This window comes from Cornus florida, unplaced genomic scaffold (genome assembly GCF_030987335.1).
Source record: "Cornus florida cultivar Cherokee Brave unplaced genomic scaffold, ASM3098733v1 CherokeeBrave_3.0.0_Hap2_Chr01, whole genome shotgun sequence".
Taxonomy (NCBI): Eukaryota; Viridiplantae; Streptophyta; class Magnoliopsida; order Cornales; family Cornaceae; genus Cornus; species Cornus florida.
In genome coordinates, this window is record NW_026775571.1 from 118,541,387 (window position 1) to 118,547,890 (window position 6,504).

Below are 6,504 nucleotides of genomic sequence, written 5' to 3' on the forward strand. Positions count from 1 at the left end.
CATGATTGTGTGCCATCAATATAGCTCATCAAACCATACCTAAGAAGTAAGGAGTGAAATTGGGCATGCCATGAGGTATAGTTCGAAGGTGTAAGTTTGAGAGGGAGTTGGGCAGCGGCATTGATTGAGACTAGGGTGCTGTTTATACCAAATGGATTAGAGGAAGAAATAACAAGAGGGGTAGGGGTATTTTAAGAAGCTTCTTCAGTCATGGAACAGACTTCGGTTTCTTGCTCGTTTGAGCATTTTTTTTTTTTTTGCTATGATACCATAAAGAGAATAAAGCTGTATTGAGAGGGTAAAAAGTACGCTTGTATTATCACTGCTTTGTGAATATATACAGAGTTACAATGAGACTATCTATAGAAAGTTAACAATAAATTTGAATTTGAAAAATATGCTAAATTATAGGAGTGATAAAAGGCTTAATCAATTCTATACAAATGTTTCACGTGACCCTAAGATCATGGAGGAAATAAGGAATGTGCTGGAATGATTTTTGCTTGATTGGAGGAAGACCCATTATCATCTATATATATACTGTAATGTCGTTGGACATTCTGGGATGTTAAATTGAAGCTTTGATCTGTTATTACATGTTTTAAATTGTTTAATTAGATTCATGGAGGATTTAAATGCATGATTTAAATTTTATATGCTAGGTATGGAGTTTAATTAATTTAAAAGATTAAATTAATGGTTGAATATGGTTTGATTAAATTATTTTGTTTAGATTTAAATGAATTTCATCAGAGTATGGATGTGTACAATTTAATTGAGATGCATGTTAATTTCTTATGATATAAATTAAATGCATGCTACTTAGAATTGTTATTTTTGTTCAATTAAATGCAAATGATGTATATATGATTTATATCATATTTATTTTGGATTATTAGATGTAACTATTATTTGCATCATTATTGGATTGGAAACCTTTATTTGGTTATTTTATGGATTAATGCATCATCTTAAGGGATGAGGGCATAAAAGGGATGGATTAATGGAATAATTAAGTCCTACCTATTTATACTTGTAAGGGAACGGATTAACCCTAGGGTTAAGTCCTACTTATTCGTGTCAGGTCAATGGAACAGTTAATTGACACACCATTGAAATATATGGACGAATAGTTTACTTTTATGGTTAGATAGAATGGATTATATATATATATATATATATATATATATATATATATATATATAATTATAAGCCATGATATAGCTTGAGCCTTAGGATCAGTGGTTATGATGCATATATTGCCAGAAATGTGTAACTAGATATAGTGGATAATTGTGTGCCCTGGTAGGTCTAGGTACTCATGTTCACTATATGTGCGTTTTGCATATTGCCTACTGGTGAGTTGGAAAAAGTTTGTAAAGAGATGAACTAAGAGTGTGAGTGTGCAATGTGGCCAAGTTTTAAATTTATAAAAGGCACTACTAGCTCTAACTAAAAATATAGTTAGGGTGAGTAGGGATTGTCCCAAGGGATTGGTGGGTCGTGCTACTATGGAAACAAGATTAAGGTTAGTAAGTCGAGTGATCAAAATGTGGTTGGTTTGATTGATTAAACTACAATTAAGACTAAACAAGCTCAATACAAAACAAGTAATTAGAGGTTAGAGAAAACAAGAGAGAGATGTCTTGGGACTTAGAGGTTACCACTAAGCATCACCTTTCTATACACTCAATTCATAATTAATGAGGGGGGAAACATATGTTGCAATAATAGTGAGTGTGTGTGGTTGTTTCAACAAGTATGGATGACCAATTAAGTATATATTGTCTAAACAACACAATGAATAGCACAATATATCAAACTAAGCTATTAATCCTTCATTTAAGCTCACAATCCAAACACATCACATGATTAGAGAAATATACCACTTGCATTCATAAGTATGGAACATCAAATAACAAGCATGGATTGTCCTCCCATTTAACAACTAAGGTAACTACACTACATCTAAGCTAATGACATGAAAATTAAACTAATTAAACTAAGGGAGAGGCACAATCCATCAAGAAATGAGTATGAATCATCAAATAAACCACAAGAGCATTCTATTAAACACTATGTCTTGACAACCTCTAAATCTATAGCATCAACACACATAGACATGTATCAACAACACAAGAGTTAGAGATAAGCATATGAACATCTATTCTAGCATACATAGACATATGGATAGAATGAAATGATCAATTGGAAGAATTAAACTACATAAATCATTGAATAAATAAGATCTATGTATATAAAAATGTTAAAGCATGTATTACAACACAAATTCCCTCAAAAAAACATAAATCAAGGTAAAGAAGGCATGCTTAGGGCTAACTCTAACCCAAGAGGATGTCTAGCCACCCATGGATGATGTCCTCCAACCCTCAAGGGCTATCTCCAAGGTAGAAATGCTCTTCTTCTTGAGATAGATGGAAGACTTTCCAAAAATGTGTCTCTAGCCTCCTCTTTTCTTTTCTTCCTCTCTAAGAATTATATCAAATGTTGTATCTAAAAACATAAAAACATATATGTAAAAGTGGCTCATAATCCTTATATAGGTAGCTCAAATGTCACACCCAATGGTCTAGGCTCGTACACAAGGGTTCCTCCAATGATTGCACCATGAGACAACTTTTAATGAGCTGGAAATTGATTTAATTCGCACTTGAGAGGGTTCGATCGATCGAACCTATGCTGAGATAGATCGAACTTGGCCGCAATCTATCAAACTTTGGCTGAATCGATCCTCCCATGGCGGCGCCTATTTGGATAAAGACAAATCTGAGATATTTTTGAGATATTTTGGGAAAGAGACAAAAGTGGTAGGTAGGGTGATACAATAGGATAAGATGGAATCTTTCGATCGATCTGATAAATGTTAGATCGATCGAACATTCTAGGATTTTTGGATAAGGATAAAAGAGCTTGAATCCATCTTGGAGTGCAAAGATCGATCTATGTCAGATCAATCGAAGAAATTCTGTGATCGATCGAACTTTGCTAAACTTCCACCACTTGCTTCATTTTGCTTCTACTTTGCTCATTTCTTTCATTTATCTCAAGATTGCTTCAATTATGCTCTTATTTGGCTGAATTAGCTTATTTTAAAGATAAGTGTCTGAAAACGAAAATAACATGAAATCAATCTAAAGCGAAAAAATAAGATAGATAAATGTCCTAGAATACCTAAGCTTAACGGGTTTAAATGTGCACTTTTCAGCGCTCATCACCTATTATTCAGGTTGAGGCAACCCTATAGTCTAGTGAGGTTCCTTAGTGTGTGTGTATATATATATGGACTATATTAGTTATTATTGAGTTAACGAGGATGTACACATGTATTGGGTCTCTATTTGGGATGTAGTAGATTAGAATTTATTTGTGGGACTGACCCACCATTATTTTATAGGTGTTCGTCAGTTCCAGACTTAGACATTGTTTGTGCTGAGTAGAGACAGTCTATTTACTCTTCCTACTCTACGTAGGATTTCTTCTTTATGTTTTAGTATTTGGATTCTGTTTTATTTCGGTTTCAGTTGGGTTTAGATAAGGGATCCACATGATGGATTCTCGAGTTGTAATCTATAAGGTTATTAGTATCAGAGGATTTTGATATGTTTGGAGAATTATTTTATTGGATTTATTAATGGAGGATTTTATTATTTAGTTTCGTTTAGTTTATTTATTTATTCTTAATCCACTTTGTATTCTATGCTTGTTAAATTACCAAATTATTTTTGATATCCTTCGGTTATGTGCTCGGACTTGATCACCCGTGGCTTTAGAATCGAGGGGTATCAGATGATCAAGCACCAATTTGATGGCCCAATTTGCAGAATTTGTTCAAATAACGATGAAATTGAAACTTTAAAGATCTGGGTTTGTGGGATTTCTGTTAATTTTTTTCTCTCATCTTTCTCACAATGTGTGTGTGTGTTATATAGAGAAAGAGAGAGAGCCACAAGTGTGGTGGTGTTTGTGAAGGAAAATGGTAGTATACAGATCACCCAATTGGCAAAGTTGGAAGTGGAAGAATTTTTTTAACCCACCATGAATGTGTCGAACAAAACTGAGATTTTCTTCTCTTTCTTTTATTTCATTCCCAGCAACAACTGGAAGAGGCTTTGTAGATGGAAGGTTGGGTTGAGGGAAAGAAGAGGAATTGGGGATGGAGAGATGCGAGGCATACGGTGAAGTTAAGAGAAAAAAAAAAAAAAAAAAGAGTTGAAGTCAACAGGTCTGCCAGCAGGTTTTTCGGCCAAATTGGCACGCGACCTGGGACACTTCGTCTATGATTCACAAGAATGTGAGAGAGTAAACAAGCACATATTAGAAAGTTTGAAAAAATTAAAAATTTGAGGATGTAGGAAGAGAGGAGTCACAGATAGAGCTATTGGCACGTTGCCAGAAAAATTAAGATTAAAAAAAACTAATAGATTAGTGCCGCGTGGATGTCGGTTTTTTTGTCGATATAAACTTTAACTTGCAAAAGATGTTTACATTGCACCCTTTCCGTACCTTTGGTAAGTTGTAACAAAATAGCCATTAAAAGGCACATGTGCCAGTCACGTGACATAGATTCCATCATCAGTGTCAAAACACCCTTCTCGTGTTCCCAAAAAAAATACTAACTCCGTCATTTTTTATCCTTCCCAGAAAAAATTTACATTTCAAAAGTTATCAATTTATTATTGTATTCCACGTCATTGTGTATCCATTTGGAATAAATTTGATGATTTATTCGTTACTAATACAATAAAAAATAATAAAAACTTCACTTAAAAAATTGGATTTTAAAAAAAGCACACTTATTTTGGCACAGGAAACATATATTACCTCCTACATGCTCTCTCTCTCTCTCTCTCTCTCTCTCTCTCCCTCCCTCCCTCTCAACCATAATAAGTATCTCTCTTTCTCTCTCTGCAATCTACATTAAATTGCAAAGAACACTTGCTTAAAATAAGAGATCCATGCCTCTAATGCATAAATTAGAAAATGAAAGTTTTTAAAAATTCAAGCAAAAAATAAAAAACAAAAAAATCCAATTCCTCAAGCTAATCTTTTCATGAGTTTTGATAAAGTTTGGAATTTGAATTAGAAACAAAAAGCTAATGGGCTCTATTTGGTAACTAGAAATAAGTGGAAAAGAAATGATTTCAAATTAGAACTCACCCACTTTCTGTTGGCAAAGAAAAAGACTCATCTTGCTTAATCCATGCCATTAATCAAGGTTATACTATAAATTTTACTTTTTCATGAGCCAAAATAACATAATGCATCGTTATTCAATTTTCTTTCTTCTCTTTCTCCTCCACTTCTCAGAAACCGAACAGTTTGTTTTCCAACACAAATCACAATCAGACCCAGCCCATAAAACCCCATATACAAAATAAAAAATTAAAAAAAGAAAAAAAGAAAACGCAATCTAACCAACATATATATATATATATATATATATAAATAAGGGCGGAGCCAGCATAGGCCTGGGGGCCCATGCTGGCCCATTAGTTTTAATTACAAAATAGTCTATAATTTATAAAAGTTTTCAAAATGCCCCCCTGAAATAATTTTTTTTCTAAAAAATGGCCATTAATTTTTATTACACATAGGCTAATAATTTATAAAAAAGTGAAAAATGCCCTACTGAAATAATTATTTACCCTTGGGCCAATTAATTTTTATTGCAAATAGGCCTATAAGTTATATAATTTTTCAAAAATGCCCACTAAAATAATTATTTTTTTTAAAATATCTTTAATTTTTCCTTTCTTTTCATTCTTACTCCTCCTCCTCTTCTTCTTCTTCTTCTTCTCTAAAAAAAAAAAAAAAGTTGCATTCCTTTATTCAAACTATTTTTTTTTTTTCTCTTCAAAGTTTAGTAATTAAATTTGTTGCTAACTGGACTCTTAAGGTGTATTTTATGTTTTTATTTTTTTTAATAATTATTTTTCAGATTATTAAATGTTATTATTCCACCATTATTATAGTTCTATTTTTTGACTTATTGTCTTACATCACTATTTGCTTGAAAAAAAATATAATTTATCATCTTTAATAAGGGCGCCCCCCCTGAAACAAATTCTTAGCTCCGCCCCTGTATATACCTGATACAGCTTACTGCCTTCATTAATAAACGACCGGAGAAGCTCTTTAGCCGAATTCAAAGCAACCCTCAATGACTCTAGTCCTCGAACCTCATCGTAGCCGTCCTTCTTCAATTCCTCAAACTTAGGGCCCAATAACTTCACTCTCCCAACCAAATTACCATACATCTTCTTTGAGATACCTTAAGCACTCACTATGGTGAGTGAGAATGACAGGAGAGACCTTCTTGTTTGATCGAAAAACCCTGGTCTATGTGTGTGACTTGGTGAGTGAATGCTAACGAGATGAAGAGACCGTGTTTGAAAAATGACAAGAATGTGAGATCGTTGGCCTTTATAATGCAAACCAAAACTTGGACGTATTGTTTTGTCCTTTTTTAAGTCCTTGATCAAA